This window comes from Heptranchias perlo, chromosome 14 (genome assembly GCF_035084215.1).
Source record: "Heptranchias perlo isolate sHepPer1 chromosome 14, sHepPer1.hap1, whole genome shotgun sequence".
Taxonomy (NCBI): domain Eukaryota; kingdom Metazoa; phylum Chordata; class Chondrichthyes; order Hexanchiformes; family Hexanchidae; genus Heptranchias; species Heptranchias perlo.
In genome coordinates this window covers 36890706-36910390 of record NC_090338.1, presented here as the reverse complement: position 1 = coordinate 36910390, position 19685 = coordinate 36890706, and the positions used below count along the sequence as shown (strand labels likewise).

General features: G+C 39.8%; 1 protein-coding gene across 4 annotated transcripts in view; it reads left to right on the top strand.

Moving 5' to 3' along the window:
* Positions 1–19685, top strand: part of LOC137332439 (mitogen-activated protein kinase 9) — a 94087-nt gene continuing 74402 nt past the window's right edge. For 3 of the 4 annotated variants that reach the window (XM_067996283.1, XM_067996281.1, XM_067996284.1), the window contains exons 1-2: positions 1–166; positions 15308–15412. The gene's annotated coding sequence lies outside the window, so the exon portion shown is untranslated. The remainder of the gene's footprint in view (positions 167–15307; positions 15413–19685) is intronic. The other variant, XM_067996282.1, reaches the window with a different exon arrangement.

Sequence of the window (19685 nt, the reverse complement as noted above, 5' to 3'; positions counted from 1 at the left end):
AACCATGGCATCCGGACCGTGACAGATTGTCGGCGAATGTTCCTCGTTCACGTTACTTAGGGGTCACGGTTACCTCGTTTTATTTCTGTGACGAGGAGGTTGTTTTTTTTAATATATATATATATAGTTTAAAAACTTTGCACTTCCTTCCAGCGGATGTGGTGAGGTACGTAATTAAATTCAGCCCGCCCTGAGGAAGGCTGAGGCCTTTCTGGCTAATTCATTAGCGACAATCTCGGGTGCACAGCGCACTTTCCTTCGTTATAATAGTCGATTGCTCATAACACGTACTGCTGGTGCAATGGAGTCGCTGTGAGGTACAGTAATTGCACGTTTTGCTGCGGAGTTGTTTCAGTGTAGATGGCAAGGACCCCTCCCCCTCCCCCTCCCACCCCCACCTGGTTGAAGTTAAGAGGGTTAAGTTCCAGCAGTAAGTCAGGCACCGGGTTATGTCCCCAGTTCAAACATGTTTCGCCTCAAGACTATCGGTTCTTGAATACATTTTGGTTGTATGCCTTTTTAGGACTGCTTCCTTAAGCAGGGTTTACGTTAGCGATTAAACATTAAAATGTTTCCTTAACATTTTACAGCTGTATTACATCTTCCCAATGTTACATTTTTAGTTATAATGGTTTGGGGTGTAGCACATTTATAGTGGGAACTAAAATGATACCTGAAGAAATGTAACTAAAATATATAATAATTTGGTTGTATTGCAATATCACATAATGAATTTGGACCTGGTCTAATTTTAAATGTAGCACTGCTGCTGTTATTATTGCATCCTTCCTTCAATCTAATAATTTATGATTCATTTTCTAGGTTTAACTGCATGCAGTAGAAACTATAATATATTTATTTTCTGGTCTTTCACCAGGAGAAATTGTTTTTTTTTATTTTGGTCTTTTGTAACCTCTTAAGACCCTAGGGTTGCAGGCCCCTAAAACTGGCCTGATCTGAAGTAGTTGTTCTACACAAATAGTATAAGTACAGTATTGTCAATGGAGAAACCGACTGATGTATCACCAAGGTTTTGGGGATTTGGTCATTTTTAGTCGTGTTGTAGCCTATTGACTGAAGTGCTCTTGGTGCATTCATTTGATAATTATGGATACATGCTGACATTTAAGAGGGACATATTTCACTCTACCTTTTTTATTTATTTGTATTCAAATTGTCATGCATTGATCATGTAGTTTGTTTTAAACTGAGATGTTCCCCAGTCTCCCTCTTTATTAAGTATAGCTTTTTCACCCTTTCCATTATGTTGTGCAATGCTGTGTAGTTGGCCAAATTTGGACATCCATTTGCTAGCTTGATATCCATGACTTCAATATTGCTTTAACAATAGTATTTGTGCCAGGGTTTTGAGTGGGACACGCCACCATTTTAAACATTTAATTTTATTCCTTTTTTAAACTGATCACCATTAACCTACAAGAATATAAATGCACTGCCTGTCAAACATTTCATATGTCACTGCATTCTATATTTTACAACTGCAAGGATTTTATCAAATCTCTGCTTTTATTCGTCAAGGAGTATTCTGAAAATTACATAGATTGCGTGATCAGACCTATTACCAGTTGTAAAAATTTACAGATTCCTGATTTAAGTATAATTTAAGTGAGTTTCAATAGGTAAGTTCCCAAATTAGTAAAAGAACAGAAAAATAAGTGTGACTGTATAATCTTTTAAAAGACCAAATCATATTTTGTGTATGACATTGAAAGTATGCACATTCCAGATGGGTAAAATTATGGTGAGGTATTATTTCTACTGGCTGGCAAATCAGTAACAAGAGGGAGGTTAGAAGGAATTTTTTTCATGCAAAGTTATTAGAGTAAGGAATACATTGCCACAAGTGACTATTGCGGTCAATTCATTCATTTATGTTTAAGAGGAATTGGATAAACACTTGGAAAGATCTTAAAGGGTATGTGGGAAGAGCTGGGAAAAAAGATTAATGTGGGCATCTTAAAGGGGGAGTGAGCAACAGAACAGACAGTATGGGCTGAATGACTTCCTCTACTGAAATTTCTATGTGCACAAACTGATGTTACTCTGTATCTTTCAGCAAAATCACGTTTTGGTCAAATCATGTGGTGCACAAGGAGTTTTTTGTCCATAAGTCTGTCATAATAGCCCTGCTGGCAAAAAAAAATGAAAATTGCTAAGAAATATATGATGAAGGGTAATACATAGTCTACACTTTATTACAAAGTAGTAACACATTTTGGGCTGGCATTACATTGGAATGACATCTTACTACTGTATAACATTGCAGACATGTTATTGGGTTTAAGATCAGGCACAATAAAGGCTTTTCACATAATGCTGGATATTCTAAAATGTTCTACAGTGCAGTAATTTAATTTTTATTTTAAATGGAAAGTTTTAGTCTATGAAATAGATGTTATGCCTAGTTTATTGAAGAAACAGCAGTACTTTTCTGCCACTGGAAAGAAGACATGTAAAAGTCATCCTTCCTGAGGAAAGGGGTGTTTACCCTCATCCTCCAATTTTTGGTTAATCAAACAATGTGCAAGGATTTATATAAGATTTTACTGAACATCTTTTGCCGCCTCTGTGCTTTTTCAGTTAATTCATCTAAACAGAAGATCTTCATCCATGAAATGTATTTTCTGTCAATTCGTAATGCATTAGTCTACCACAGATTTTTGTGCTATTTTCAATCGGAGCGTTTGTACTCTGGGTTTTATTCTACCTACTTTGCTATAATCTTTCCTCCTTTTAACATATTATGCCAAGAGGAAGTTTCTTTTTAGAAATCGTGACTCGGGATAACTGTTTCCCTGATAGACATTTTCTCTTCAATTGATGCCCAAGTAGCCATTCAATTATTGTAATTTGTAATTGAATTATAGTCAATTACACATTGATGCTAAATTATTTTGTACATTTCAGGAAGATTATTTGTTTTGTTTTAAATGTAGGAATTGTTTAAAAACAATGATGAGTAGCACATTAGTCATAAGTTTTTGAAGTTGCAGATATATCGAGTTTAGGATTTTTTTTAAACACCCAGTGGGGACAGGTTTCTGGGTCAGGAGGTTGACGTGCTGCAAGTTAAATCATTATAAAATGATAAAAACCAGGGTGAACTTTTGCTCTTTTATCCATGTTGGCTGTTGATTTGGATCTCTTCAGAAACAACAGCTCAAGGACAAGATTGTTTTGTGCTCTTTCCCTCTGTTTTCTTTCCCTTTTAATCACTTATAAAGAGTACCAGTTAATCTACTCTGGAGGAGAAGCGCATAGAAATAATGTGCAGATTATCCGAGACCTAGAGGTAGTCAAGAGCTTGAAAGGTTATTGGGGAAACATAACTGCAAGTTATTGTTGTTTCTCAGACAGGATAATTTTAGTGAAATTGAAAACAAAACCATTCAACATTAACATAATTGAACTGCACTCACCAAAAACAGATTATGAAGATGGGGCGACAGAAAATAGTTGGTGTTGAAAATGGCAATACGCTATAAAATATTTGAGCTGAATTATGGAAAGGACTATACGACAATGTGATGGGCTAAATTGACCTGTGCAGAGAAATGACAAGAGTAACCAAACCAATCAAATTTTATCAATTAACCACATAGGGATTAAGTGAGTGGGTTGGCTAATTAAAGCATTCAAAGATCCCAACTTCAGCCACGAGTCGGAAGTGATCTGTTTATACTGCAGTTGGAAGACCAGTTTTTGAATTTGAAAATGCTCCAAATTCTGTTGCATCATTAAATATAGAGTATGATTCCATTCTGTTAAAAGTAAATCTACTCTTATACACAATTTTAAATCTGCTGCCAACCACAAAAATTGCTTCAATCAGTTTTTTTATTCGTTCATGGGATGTGGGCATCGCTGGCAAGGCCAGCATTTATTGCTCATCCCTAATTGTCCTTGAGAAGGTGGTGGTGAGCCACCACCTTGAATTGCTGCAGTCCGTGTGGTGAAGGTTCTCCCACAGGTGTTAGGTAGGGAGTTCCAGGATCTTGACCCAGCGACGATGAAGGAACGGCAATATGTTTCCAAGTTGGGATGGGGTGTGTGACTTGGAGGGGAACGTGCAGGAGGCGTTGTTCTCATGTGCCTGATGTCCTTGTCCTTCTAGGAGTTCCTCAGGGCAGTGTCCTAGGCCCAACCATCTTCAGCTGCTTCACCAATGACCTCCCCTCCATCATAAGGTCAGAAATGGGGATGTTCGCTGATGATTGCACAGTGTTCAGTTCCATTCGCAACCCATCAGATAATGAAGCAGTCCGTGCCTGCATGCAGCAAGACCTGGACAACATCCAGGCTTGGGCTGCTAAGTGGCAAGTAACATTCGCGCCAGGCAATGACCATCTCCAACAAGAGAGAGTCTAACCACCTCCCCTTGACATTCAACGGCATTACCATTGCCGAATCCTCCACCATCAACATCTTGGGGGTCACCATTGACCAGAAACTTAACTGGACCAGCCACATAAATACTTTGGCTACAAGCGCAGGTCAGAGGCTGGGTATTCTGCAGTGAGTGACTCACCTCCTGACTCCCCAAAGTCTTTCCACCATCTACAAGGCACAAGTCAGGAGTGTGATGAAATACTCTCCACTTGCCTGGATGAGTGCAGCTCCAACAACACTCAAGAAGCTCGACATCATCCAGGACAAAGCAGCCCGCTTGATTGGCACCCCATCCACCACCCTAAGCATTCACTCCCTTCACCATCGGTGCAACGTAGCTGCGGTGTGTACCATCTACAGGATGCACTGCAGCAACTCGCCAAGACTTCAACAGCACCTCCCTAACTCGCGACCTCTACCAACCTCTACCAGGTCTTGCTGCATGCGGGCATGGACGAGTTAATTATCTGAGGGGCTGCGAATGGAACTGAACACTGCAGTCATTAGGAAACATCCCCATTTCTGACCTTATGATGGAGGGATGGTCATTGATGAAGCAGCTGAAGATGGTTGGGCCGAGGACACTGCCCTGAGGAACTCCTGCTGAAATGATTGGCTTCCAACAACCACTACCACTGTAATTTGCTGGTTCCAGCAGAACACTATGTGTGGGTAACAGGGATTTTTGCTTTGCTTTGTGCAAGAACTCTTAAAGCAAATCTAATTTAAAAAGTGCTAATACCGCAAAGCCAGATTTTACCCTTCATTTAAATTTGATGGAACAGAGGCTAATTTTACAATTTGAAAAAGAGTGGAGGATACCCTTATCATAATGCAACTGTTTAGAAAATGTGAGAAAAGATTTGTTTAGCAATTGGATTTTTCACTGATTTTCTGATTGCAACCATCTTAATGATTTTTAATTTATGCCTCTACACCATGTGAAGTAAAATGAAGACCAAGAATCAATTAACTGCCAAGTGAATGTGAATTTATTGTTTTTGTACTAATCATAATACAGGTTTTCAAATTGACGGAATAAAAGGAAACAGGATAAAGTGAATGAGAGAGGAAATGAACAAGGAGCAGGGGGTAACAAGATGAGATGGAATATGAATGATATGGAGAGAGGGGTTGTTTACGAAAGGAACTGAGAGAGTATAAGTGAGGGGTATTGTGAGAAAGGGAATTATAGGGAAAGCAGAGAGACAAAAAGATAGCACAATCCAGGGTTCAAGTCAATAATTGGAAATAAATATCAAAAGTCATGGGCTAGTTTTCAAAATTTGTTGCTTGGTATACTTGTAGTTACAGTGAGAATACCGCTGAACATACTGGTACACTATAACGCTTGTTCTTTATTGCTGTACAACTTTTCAGCTCTTGATCTTTAAAAGGTTGTAGAATCAAAGAATTTCACAGCACAGAAGGATGGCAGCACAGCTCGCACCCGTGATATGCTCCTCCTGCACTATGTGGGAAGTCATGGACGCTATCGGTGTCCCTGGCGACCATGTGTGCAGAAAGTGTTTCCAGCTGCAGCTACTGGCTAACCGCATTTTGGAGCTGGAGCTGCGGATGGATTCGCTGTGGAGCATCCATGATGCTGAGACTATCGTGGATAACACGTTCAGTGAGGTGGCACACCTCAGGTAAAGATTACGCAGGCAGAAAGGAAATGGGTGACCGCCAGGCAGAGTAAAAGGACTAGGCAGGTAGAGCAGGAGTCCCCTGGGGCCATATCCCTCTCAAACAGATATACCGCTTTGGATACTGTTGGGGGAGATGGCTTATCAGGGGAAAGCAGCAAGAGCCAAGTTCGTGGCACCACGGGTGGCTCTGTTGCACAGGAGGGGAGGAAGAGTGGCAGGGCTATAGTGATAGGGGATTCAATTGTAAGGGGAACAGATAGGCGTTTCTGTGGCCACAAACGTGACTCCAGGATGGTATGTTGCCTCCCTGGTGCTAGGGTCAAGGATGTTGCGGAGCGGCTGTAGGACATTCTGGAGGGGGAGGGTGAACAGCCAGTAGTCGTGGTCCATATCGGTACCAACGACATAGGTTTTAAAAAAAAAGGGATGAGGTCCTGCAAGGTGAATTCAAGGAGTTAGGAGATAAATTAAAAAGCAGGTCTTCAAAGGTAGTGATCTCAGGATTACTACCAGTGCCAGTGAGTACAGGAACAGAAGAATAGACCGGATGAATGCGTGGCTGCAGGGATGGTGTAGGAGGGAGGGATTTAGATTCCTGGGACATTGGGACTGGTTCTGGGGAAGGTGGGACCTGTACAAGCGGGACGGGTTACACCCGAGCAGGACCGGTACCAATGTCCTCGAGGGGGTGTTTGCTAGTGCTGTTGGGGAAGGTTTAAACTGGAGTGGCAGGGGGATGGGAACTTGAGAGGGGAGTCAGAAGGGAGTAAAGTTGAGAGCAGCAAGAGAGGGGAAGACCCAGGGGAAATTTACAATACAAATAGTACAAACAGTTGTTCAGGAACAAGTGAAAGGGAAAAGCGCAGAGCAGCAGAAAGAAAGTGTACTTTAGACACTACAGATAAAATGAAAACTAGAAGGCGTAAGGCGATTCACCCAGCATCAAAGCTGAAGGTCAGGCTAGGGTGTGTGGCCCAACTAAGAAGTTCTATATACAAATGCATGGAGTATAAGGAATAAATTAAATGAACTACAGGTTCAAATTCAAATTGGAGGGTATGACATGATAGCTATTACTGAGACATGGCTACAGGATGGTCAGGATTGGGAACTAAATATACCGGGTTATAAGGTCTACAGGAGAGATAGGGAAAATGGAAGAGGGGGAGGAGTAGCCTCAGTGATTCGAGATGAAATCACTTCAATGATAAAGGAGGATATAACGAGAGGTAAGCAGCCAACAGAGACCTTATGGGTTGAATTGAGAAATAGGAAAGGATCTAAGACTATAGTGGGAGTTGTGTATAGGAGCCCTGGCAGCAGCTCTGAAGTGCTAGATTGTATAAATGCAGAGATTAGACAAGCGTGTAAGAAAGGTATAGTGGTTTTAATGGGGGACTTTAACCTTCACATAGATTGGGAAAAGCAGACTAGCAACTGTCAGAAAGGTAGTGAATTTCTTGAGTGTGCCCGGGATAGTTTTCTACAGCAGTATGTCCTAGAGGCAACAAGGGGGCAAGCCATACTAGATTTAGTAATGAGTAATGAACCAGATTTAGTTAACGGCTTAACTGTACGCGAACATCTATCCAAAGCGATCATAACATGATCGAGTTCAATGTAGTGTTTGAAAGGGAAAAAAGTGAATCGGCTGCTGAGATTCTAGACTTGGGTAAGGCCGACTTCAATGGGATGAGACAGAGACTGTCCACAGTAAACTGGACAAATCTGTTAATGGGTAAAACGACTGATGATCAGTGGGAAATGTTTAAAGAAACATTTAACATGATACAGAACCGGTTTATACCCCTGAGGGGCAAGAACTGTACTTGCCAAAAAAAAAAGCCATGGACAACTAAAGAGGTAAGGGACAGTATAAGACATAAGGAAAGGGCATACAAAAAGGCAAAAAATGGCACAGATCCTGGCAAATGGGAAAGATACAAAGATCAACAAAGGGTCACAAAACAGATAGTAAGAGCTACAAAAAGAAAGTATGAAAAGAAATTTGCAAGGGATATCGAAACCAATACGAAGAACTTTTATAGTTACATTAGGAAAAAGAGGGTGGTCAGGAGCAGTGTTGGCCCCTTAAAAACTGAAAGTGGGGATATTGTCATTGACAATGGGGAAATGGTGGACATGTTGAACAATTACTTTGCGTCAGTATTTACAGTAGAAAAAGAGGATAGAATGCCGGAAATCCCAAGAAAACTAATATTGAATCGGGGACAGGGACTCGATTAAAATTAACATAAGTAAAGCAACAGTAATGAAGAAAATAATAGCGCTAAAGAGTGACAAATCCCCAGGACCACATCGTTTCCATCCCAGGGTTTTAAAGGAAGTAGGTGAGCACATTGCAGATGCCCTAACTATAATCTTTCAAAGTTCTCTGGATTCAGGAACTGTCCGTTTAGATTGGAAAATTGCACATGTCACTCCGCTTTTTAAGAAAAGAGAGAGAGGGAAACCGGGGAATTATAGACCAGTTAGCCTAACATCTGTTGTGGGGAAAATGCTGGATTCCATAATTAAGGATCGGGTGACTGAACACCTCGAGAATTTTCAGTTAATCAGAGAGAGCCAGCATGGATTTGTGAAAGGTAGGTCGTGCCTGACAAACCTGATTGAATTTTTTGAAGAGGTGACTAAAGTAGTGGACAGGGGAATGTCAATGGGTGTTATTTATATGGACTTCCAGAAGGCATTTGATAAGGTCCCACATAAGAGACTGTTAGCTAAGTTAGAAGCCCATGGAATCGAGGGAAAAGTACGGACTTGGTTAGGAAGTTGGCTGAGCGAGAGGCGACAGAGAGTAGGGATAATGGGAAGGTACTCACATTGGAAGGATGTGACTATTGGAGTCCCGCAGGGATCTGTCTTGGGGCGTCAGTTATTCACAATATTTATTAATGACTTAGATGAAGGCATAGAAAGTCTCATATCTAAGTTTGCCGATGACACAAAGATTGGTGGCATTGTAAGCAGTGTAGATGAAAACATAAAATTACAAAGGGATATTGATAGATTAGGTGAATGGGCAAAACTGTGGCAAATGGAATTCAATGTCGACAAATGTGAGGTCATCCACTTTGGATCAAAAAAGGATAGAACAGGGTACTTTCTAAATGGTAAAAAGTTAAAAACAGTGGATGTCCAAAGGGACCTAGGGGTTCAGGTACATAGATCATTGAAGTGTCATGAACAGGTGCAGAAAATAATCAACAAGGCTAATGGAATGCTGGCCTTTATATCTAGAGGACTGTAGTACAACGGGGCAGAAATTATGCTGCAGCTATACAAAACCCTGGTTAGACCGCACCTGGAGTACTGTGAGCAGTTGTGGGCACCGCACCTTCGGAAGGACATATTGGCCTTGGAGGGAGTGCAGCGTAGGTTTACGTGAATGATACCCGGACTTCAAGGGTTAAGTTACGAGGAGAGATTACACAAATTGGGGTTGTATTCTCTAGAGTTTCGAAGGTTAAGGGGTGATCTGATTGAAGTTTATAAGATATTAAGGGGAATAAATAGGGCGGATAGAGAGAAACTATTTCTCTTGGTTGGGGATTCTAGGAGTAGGGGGCACAGTCTAAAAATTAGAGCCAGACCTTTCAGGAGCGAGATTAGAAAACATTTCTACACACAAAGGGTGGTAGAAGTTTGGAACTCTCTTCCGCAAACGGTAGTTGATACTAGCTCAATTGCTAAATTTAAATGTGAGATAGATAGCTTTTTGGCAACCAAAGGTATTAAGGGATATGGGCCAAAGGCGGGTATATGGAGTTGGATCACAGATCAGCCATGATCTTATCAAATGGCGGAGCAGGCACGAGGGGCTGAATGGCCTACTCCTGTTCCTATGTTCCTAAACCATTCTGACCATTTCGCCTGTACCAGTTCTCAAAAAGAGCTGTCCACTTCGTCCCATTTCCATGCCCTTTCCCTATATACCCTTCAAATTTTTCTTTTTCAAATATTTATCCAGTTCCCTTTGAACATGTATTGTGGATTCTACCTCCACTACTGTTTCTGATAGTGTGTTCTGTGTCCTAACAACCCTCTGTGTGTAAATAAAAAATCGATCTTCCAACTGCTCCCTTTGCAGTTTTGGTGATTAAATTTATGCCCTCTGTTTACTGACTGAATTGAGTGGAAATTATTTTTCTCTCTTTAGCCTATTATATCTCTGCTCTTCTACCCTTTCAAAGTTTTACCATTTAGTGTGTATTTCCTCTCCTTATTCCTCTTCCCAAAATGGATAATTTCTCCACACTAAATTTAATTTGATACCGATCTGTCAAGCCTACTAACCTGTCTTGTTTCCTTCTGAAATCACTTAACCGTTCCCTTCATCTGTTACCCATGTTCCAAGTTGGCTACCCAAAGCCTGTAAGGTTATACATATGGGAAGATTGAAAGCTAATAATGAGCAAATTATAGCAATCAGATAGACTAGCATTTTCAAAACTCAGTAAAGGACATGCAAGCATACCTTGATGCATACTGCAAGTCCAGTTATAACCCAGTGGTGGCAGAGATAGGAATCAAGCTCAAGTCTGCCACCGAGAAGACAACTTCATTAATGGTTTTAAATAATATCAGAATGCTAAGAAAAAACTGTGAAAGTAAGTAACAATTTGAGGAACTTGAATGGGATGCAGAATAGAAAAGGAAGAATGTATTATTGAATATTGGAACACTGAATATATTTAAGAAGGAGCTAGATAGATTTCTAGACACAAAAGGGATCAAGGGGTATGGGGAGAGAGTGGGAATATGGTGTTGAGATAGAGTATCAGCCATGATCATACTGAATGGCGGAGCAGGCTCAAAGGGCCGAATGGCCTACTCCTGCTCCTATGTTTCTAACATCTCTAGTTAGAACAGTAGAGGAAGTCATAGGAAAAAAGGCAAAGGAGAAGAAAGCATGAGTGACTCAAGAAATCCTCAATCTAATGAGACTAAGGAAATATGAAGGACAAGATTATTTTTAAATTAAATATAAGATGTAAAAGGAAATGTGTATTAAGGTACAGGAAACGTGGATCGAAGAAATAGAATCAGATAGAAAAATCAAAGACGTAAAACCGATAGGAAGGAAATACAAAAGTAGTTGCATAAGAACAAGGAATTATTTTATGCAATAAAGCTACACAAATAGAATATGTAGAAGGAATTTTTACTGAGGTAGAAAGGGTGAAGGTCACTACATTCAGAGGTTAAATATATGAAGACTGGTAAGGCTGGTGGAAAAAAATGTGTCCTAACAGATGCTTCAGAATAAAGAAGAAATTGGTTAAAAAAATCATGAAACCCAAATATGATGCACATCTCAGGAGTCATACTTGTGGATTTTGCCAGATCTTTATTTGTAACCCGTACTCAAGAATAATCAAAGACTACAGAATACAAAGAACATAGGACAAACAGTCTTAGGAAGCACCCATGAAAGTGCTGCAAAAACCATTGCCAGAAAGAAGAAAAAGGAACCTGGAATGGGAATTGAGGAACATTAAGCAGGAATGAACATAAGAAGGAACATTTAGCTTGATAATTTTTGAGCACTTAATAAAAATAAAAAGTGTATCTGTTCTTCATCGATTAAGACACAGTGTTTGACGGAGTGAAGCACCGAAAGATTAATAGATGCCTGCAAAGAGCTGGAATTGATGGGAAAGACATTAAATTTATTAGGAATCGTTGCCGGGAACAATAAGCAGCAGCAAAGAATTAACAAAATGGATTAAGATCACGAGACAGGGATGTTCACTTGGGATAATTTAATAACTTTTTAAATAGCTGAAGCAATTAAGTTAAAATGGAGAATAGCAATTGCAAAGGATGCATTTAATAGCACAGAGACCTCTGTGCTACTGTAAAATCGGGCTGATAAGTAGAATGTTTATAACTGCAAATTGCATTTATATATTGCTTAAGTGTTTTGTATGGTCAGTAGCATTTTATGGGTGTGAAAATTGAACCTTGAAGAAAGATGATGACTGGGCCATTTGAGTTGTGGTGCTATAGATGAATGTTAAAATTAGTTGAACAAGAATAAGAAGCAAAGAGTAGGCCCTTCAATAGCACATAAGAAATGAGGCTGATATTGATCATGGGAAAAGAACAACATACATGCAATCATACAGCACAGAAGGAGGCCATTTAGCCTATTGTGCCCATGCCGGCTCTTTTGAAGGAGCTATCCAATTAGTCCCACTCCCTTGTCCTTTCCCCATAGCTCTGCAATTTTTTTCCTTTTCAACTTTATATCCAGTTCTCTTGAAAGTTACTATTGAATCTGCTTTCACCGCCTTTTCAGGCAGTGTAATCCTGAACATGATAACTAGCTGCGTAAAAAGGCATAAGGAAAGTTGACGGCAATATATCAAAAGTCAGGCAAAGAAGAATGTGGATGATTGATGTGATTTGAATGGGCAGATGTGACATTGGGGGCTGATGCAACTCATCTGTGCAGGGACTGAAAAGTATAGTGTCCACAAGTTCTCAGTCTCCATATTGAAGAAGACAGAGAGAGAGAGATGTTTGGGCACTTATCTTTTCTGTTTTGCATGTCCTATCTTGTTTCTCCTCTCGCAATACCCAGCATAGAATTTTACAGCACAGGATATCATCATTTGGCCCATTGCAACTGCACCAGCTCTCAAAGAACAATCCACTTAGTCCTATTCACCTGTCCCTTCTCCATACCCTTTCTCTGTCTCGTTATCTTGCTTTGTCATGTTATCTATTTAAGTTCATTCAGTTAAATTACTTGAACTCAATGGGCCGATTTTGTTGTAAAAGTAACGGGTGAGGCTAACACCGATCACCATTATTTATGTGCAAATCAGACAGTAACTTCAGGCGACTGCACGTGCAGTTAAACGCGGAAATCTGGAAGTTGCAGTCTGAGATGCGAGGCTCCTCATGCATTGAACGGTGTGACGTTCCGGTGCTTACCTGATAGATACAGCCTAAACTCGCAAAAAAAGCTATGTTCAGTCATTTCAAGTCTAAGTACCCTTTTAATGGCGTGGTAAGTCTTAATTACTGCCAAACAACCCCTCTGTCACTGAAAATTAACTTATAAGTGTGGAGTCTCATTCCTTCAGATTTTAATTATTGTTGAGCATTAAAAAAAATTAAATACATTTTTTTCTTTCTGTCTCTTTTATCTCTTTCTTTTAATTCAATCTATTTTGTCCTTTTTATTTTGCTTTCTGTGCTTGATTTGACATTGAATTCACTATTCTAACTTGCGTTTCCTGGTTCTGACTGCGCTGTTATTAATGATGCTTTAATCTGATTGGTTAAGGAGATGTACAGCTCCTTGCCCTGTTCACACAGATCCCAGATGCCCTGTAGAGGATGCCACGCTTTTTGGATTTCTAACTTACAGGAACTTGCCGTGCAAAAGCTCATAGAAAATCCATGAGCAAGGGCAAGTCTAATGAACGCCGTTCATTTGCCGCTCACAGCAAAATCCAACCCAATATAAATTTCTTCCAGCTGATTGGATGATAAGCAAATGTATTAATTGCAATTGGAATGAAGTCTTTGTGAAAATTTCTTAGCATGGCGAAGGTGAACCAAGCAAGCAAATCAGATTGCTCAAAACACTTAGAATATTTTTCTCCCAGCAACATTTTACCTTCAACTTGGCAAACATCAGTTAGAAATAAAGCGGAATAACAACAAATTACATATTTCACAATAACGTAAATTTGTCCTTTGTCTGAGTAGCTTCATTTAATGGTTTTTACATGATGTTTTCAGCCTCTCTAAAATGCCTGACTTGAAGTTGATATTTTTGACCCAGAGTTGTCACTGTTGGATTTAGGGAGATGATGCAATCGAAGCAAGTGCAGAATTTCCCATCCTGTATCAATAGGATTCTGCCAGAGCAAGTGATGCACTGTCTCACAGTTGGAAGGGTATATCACCGCATGATGTATAAGGGTTTAAGCTTTCACAGACGATTGAAGCTACGTTGAATGTGGACATTTGCAGCTGACCTGCTTCCTCTGAAGCTCAATTTGTACTTATTCAGGGTACAGTTATTAAATTCATCATCTCACTGCTGGCCTTCTTGCTCTCCACAGCTCAAATTAATATATTGAAAGCAGATTGATTTATTTAATTCCTTGTTGGCTGTATTTATTTATTTAATTCTCAGTTGCTGTTCCCCCCCCCCCCCCCCAACCCACCCAAAAAGTCAGCTGGAATAAATTGATGTATTCAGTTGTCGCCTGATGTTTTTGCTCTAGCATAGTGGCTAAACTATTTTTTGCAGTTAATGTTCCTCATTGAGGACCCAATGCAGACTTATGGACTACAGCAAAAGGCAGAGGTTTATGGCTTGAAATATATGGAGTGAGATTCGTTGCTTTTGGTGTTTTGCTTTGCAAATTGATACAATTTAGATATGGCATCATTTTTACAGAAGCTTCAATGCATTCATTGCTACTGTTCTTTGACATAAAAGATGTATTTGGTTGACTGATAAAGGAACGATTGGAATCTTAAAAAGCAATGGCACAACTTGTGTGCAACAACCAGGGTGGATTCGAAAACTAGGAACCCTTTTAAGAGCCCACATTGCTCAACTGACAAGCCATGAAAAAGCCACCCTTTTGTGGCATTGCCTAGAGTTTCCAGGCAGCATATGTCCCACTGATTTAGAGTAATATTCACACCTAGAATCATTGGATTTTACAGCACAAAAGGAAGGACATTCAGCACATTGTGCTTCTGCGAGCTGTCTGAAAGAGCAATCCACTTAGTTCCTATTTTGTGCCCTATCCCCTTTGACTTTCAAATTTTTCTTCAAATATTTATTCATTTTAAAAGCTGTTATGGATTCTGCTGCTGCCACTGTTTCTGAAAGAAAATGTAATGCCCTAACACATCTCTGCACAAAATTCTTCCACCTTATGCTATTCTAATGAAGACAGCCCCAGTTTCTCTCGTGTCTCATAACTGAAACCTCTCATCCCTGTATCATCTTAGTGAATCTCTTCTGTACCCACTCCAAGGTCTTCACAGCCTTTCTAAAGTCGGATCATCAAAACTGGATAATTCTAATTACAGCCTAACCAATGATTTGTATAGGTTTAGCATTACCTCCTTGCTTATGTATTCTGTGCCCTTATTTATAAAAACTTAGGATCCTGTATGATTTTTACAATTTTACCAACTTGTCCTCCCACTTTTAAACATTTGTGCATCTGAACCCATAGGTCTCTCTGATCCTTTACTCCCTTGAGGCTCCCATTGAGGATCCGAGCCACATCAGGCTTTACATCAATGACTTGTCAGATATCCTGCCTCCACCAAGAGCCCAGGTAGGGGGCTGTCTGCAGAAAATATATTGCTATAGACGCGTGTTTTAAAAACTATCAGAGAGGCTGCATCGTTATTTCATGTGCAGATTCTGTGGCATAATCAGATAGGATCCCATAAATTATCCAATCTTTGCACTTAAAGGGTTAGCATTTGGGGAGTTTGAGATTTGGGAAACTGAACAGGTAGGTACTGTGCGTGGGGTGGGGAGGAGACAGTAAATGCTGAAGAGTGGGGAAATCAGAATGTTTTTGCTCATGCTGTACCTCGGTTTCCAGCTGTCATTATAATGATTACCTTCACTTCTGTTTTGTTGGTTATAAAATGTAATCAAAGCCTTTATGTTTACCTGAAAAGCTTTAAAAATTCAATTCAGTTGGTTTTGGAAAAAGAATTTAAATTAGGATCAACAAGGACTCTTCTGCTCTTATGTGCCTTCTCTCCAAATAATTTGGAAAAACTCAAAAAATCCTTTCACACCATGAGATTCTATACCCTTCCAGTTGCTGAGTTAGCCAGTCACTGGCACTGACTTTAAGGTGATTGGCAAAAGAGCCAGAGGCGACATGAGGAAACTTTTTTTTTTACATAGGGTATTGTAATGATCTGGAATGCACTGCCTAAACGGGTGGTGGAAGCAGATTCAATAGTAACTTCCAAAAGGGAATTGGATAAATACTTGAAGGAAAAAAAATTGCAGGGCTATGGGGAAAGAGCAGGGCAATGGGACTAATTTGAAAGCTCTTTCAATGAGCCGCCACAGGCACGATGGGCTGAATGACCCCCTACTGTGCTGTACTACGATGATACTATGACAATTATACTGATGCATGATGGGATATTCTGCATATGCTCACTGTGCCATCTTCCTGAAGCTAACATAGAGTAATAACTGTGGGTCAAAATATCAACTGCATACCCAGGCTTTTGAGGGGCTGAAGCCTTCACTTAAGAATATTAATGAAGCTGCTGAAAAACTTATAAAATAGTTTAATGTTATTGTGAAATATGCAATTCTTAATATTTTTATTATAATTGGAATCTTACTTTTAATCCATCGTCGTGAGGCTGAAGACAACAGAAATGGCAAATGGCAAACTTCTAGCAGCCTTTTGAGCAAATTGGATGGTTTGCCTTTTTGCTGGGAAATGTGCATATTACCGTATGTCAGGCAATCAGCTGCAAATAATTTTCATTGAGCGGGAATAAATTTCCATATCAGCTAGTCAACTGCTAGCAATTTCTTAATAAAGAATTTGCATATAAAGTGTGACACCGAGGTGACGCAGGAAATGAGACAAAATTATGTGCTAGGTGTATAGTTTTTATAGTAGTAGATTTTCATTGATGTTTATGATGAGTCGAAGGTCAGGCTGTTGTACAACAATACGGCTGCAATGGCATGTGACACAAAGTGTTGTCAGGCCCAATGATTTGGTGGTGGAAAAATAAGTTAAATGCTGTTTTTGTTAAATACTATTCTTGACTTTTTAATCTGTGTTTTGGGGTTGAATTCCACTGCTCTGTTTATTTTTTGAAAACTGTAAATGAGTGTCCATTCTTTTTGTGTAAACGTTATCTTTACATTTTTTAAAAAGCCTGGCATGCACAGGAATATGGTACACAAGATATACCAAATTAGAGATAGGAACCTGAGGTTTGGCAATGTTGGTAGGGTTTTTGGGGGAACTGGGGTCAGGATTCTAGAGTTTGACAGCACCATGGTAGGCATCCTGAGCTTTAACAGCATGCAAGGGGAGCACTCTGGTTTTGTAGCATGTAGCCAGTCATATTGTCAATCAAGCATTAATAGAAACGGGAGTAGGTCATTCAGCCCCTGCGAGGGTCATGGCTTACAAACAGTAAGTCCCCTGTTAATAGTTTGTCTTGCTCCCAGTCATACAAATTTCTAAAGCTTCAGAAAAGATTCAGAGAAGTCCCATAATTTGTGGCTTATAGTTTTTCCTTACAATTTCACTGTCCAGAAACAGTGAAACAAGTTCCTGGAAATTAAGTAAGTTGTGTTTTCCTTAACCACTGCAGCTGTATAAACAATTTTTTCTTCTTTTTATTCTCTGGATGCTGGCAGGGCTGCAATTATTGCACCTGCTGCATGTGTAGCGATTTGCTGGGCCACTTCAGTGTGGAGCAGGCTTTAACCCAGACTTGGGTAGAGCTGGCAGATTCCCTTCCCTGGAGGATGCTAATGAACCAGCAGGTTTTTACGACAATCCAAAAGCTTTAAGGTTCATTTTTTTGGTACCAGCCCACAAATTACCAGAAACCTTAGTTCAAAACCTTCTAAAATTAATTCTCCAGTAGTATTCGTCATATTCAAAAACCACAAACTGAAATATTGTTGCACATTTTTTTAGTGTGAAAAATGGATTGTTTTGGAATTTAAAGACAATGGCCTAGAAATTGCTTGGAGTGGTGAACCAACATTGTTCGCCGCTCCTTAGATTTATACTAACCCACTAACTTAACGCGGTCTTTACTGGGTGCAGTTCCTCTAACAGGAAGCGGAGAAGAGCACAGTGTCAGTTCCAGGGAAGCTAGGATCCTGGGAGAAGCGAGAGGATCACACGCTCCCCTCGACCAATCAGATTGCAGCACTTTTGACAAGCTGCGAATCTGTTTCTGCAGGCTTCGAATGTGAAATCCAGGCAGTGAAAGGTACAATGTTAAAATCATTGTAAAAACAATTATAGACAGCAAAAAAAAAGAGGGTAAGAAATAATTGAATTAAATAAGAGAAGGAAAAAGTAAAAAAAAATTTTAATTTATTTTTTAAAATTTATGATGAAAATCTATTAAAATAAGGAGTAATGAGACTCCATGTTTTTAAAAGTTGATTTTTAGTTGTTTGGCGGTCATTGAGACTTACCTTGCTATTAAAACTTAGTTTAGACCTGGTATTTTTAAGTGTACCTGTTTTGTGGCGATATTAGTTACTTTCCAGCTGGGCAGATGAGCAAGTTGGCGCTTTTTCAATGATTTCACTGATTGCAGCCGACAATATCCCTTTAATTCAAAGCTGTCATATCACCGGCAAACCAGTGGGAGCAAGTTCCAGATTTCTGCGTTTCACTGCGCATGTCCGAATGGTGGAACTTGCTTCTCAATTTCGCCACTAACAACGGTGAGTGCTATTGAGCTCACCGTTCTTTTCTTAGCAATTTCTGGGCCATTAGCAGGTGTGCAGTCAGTATTATCTGTCATGTTGAAGTTCTCTCTTGTGTTGGTTCGTGTAAATGGAGTTTCTGCCGCAATTCTGGCGAGGTTACAGTGGTGAAGCAGGAGCAGCTGCAAGGAAATTCCCAGCCAGTAAAATGTAACGTTTATACAGTAACATGGTTAATCTTGAGTGTGAAATTAACTTTAACTACATTCAGCAATTTTTTTGTATTATGCTAGAAACTATCACATTTCACGATTTCAGACAATGCTTTCATGGGAAGACCTTGGTGTAACAATGTTAAAAATGCTATTATTGAGCAAAATTTAGCTTTCAAGGGGATAACTTCACAGCACATCTGAACCAGCATGCTGAAGATTTCGGACAGGGCATCTGAGCCAGTGACAATGAAAGATAGTTTGACATTCTAGTGATCGTTCACTCTTGCTGCTCCATTTCTATTTATTTGACCTCAGCAGAGATCATCGCCAAATTAGGCTTGTGGATTTCACTCAGTGGGGTGGGCGGGAGTGAGGTAGTCGGGTGGAGAGAGACAGAGAGGCTGGAGGTGTTTTTCTTGTGTCCTGTCCAAAGTGCGAAAGAGCTGCTCGAAGAGTCTCCTCAGTGTGTTACTTGCTCATGTCCAAATATCAGCAAATAAGTACAAGATCACTAATTGTCCTCTTAATTGCAGTTGGATGCTTGTTAATTATTTTCCACTTAAAATGCTCAAAAAATAGGTTTTAAATTTTAAAAGAATTTAACTGGGTTCAACCATTGTGTAATTGATTATTGAGGAATGCAGATTCAGCCTATCTCCTGATTTACAACAGTGTTATTCAGAGAAATAGTTAATATATTGTCTCCATGAAGAAGAAAGAAAGGAGGAAGGGAGCCAGGAGATTTTCTGGCAAGGACAAAATAGACACTGTATTTTCCGCACCTGCTTTTCCAGTATTTTCTTTAAGTAAATGGTTAACCTGAACTCAGACATCAAGACATTATTGGTTAGTTACCCAGCTGAATTGACAACATTGAGAACGCTGGTAAAGAACAAGATCCAGGATGGATTAGCACGTAGCGATTTCTCCACACTT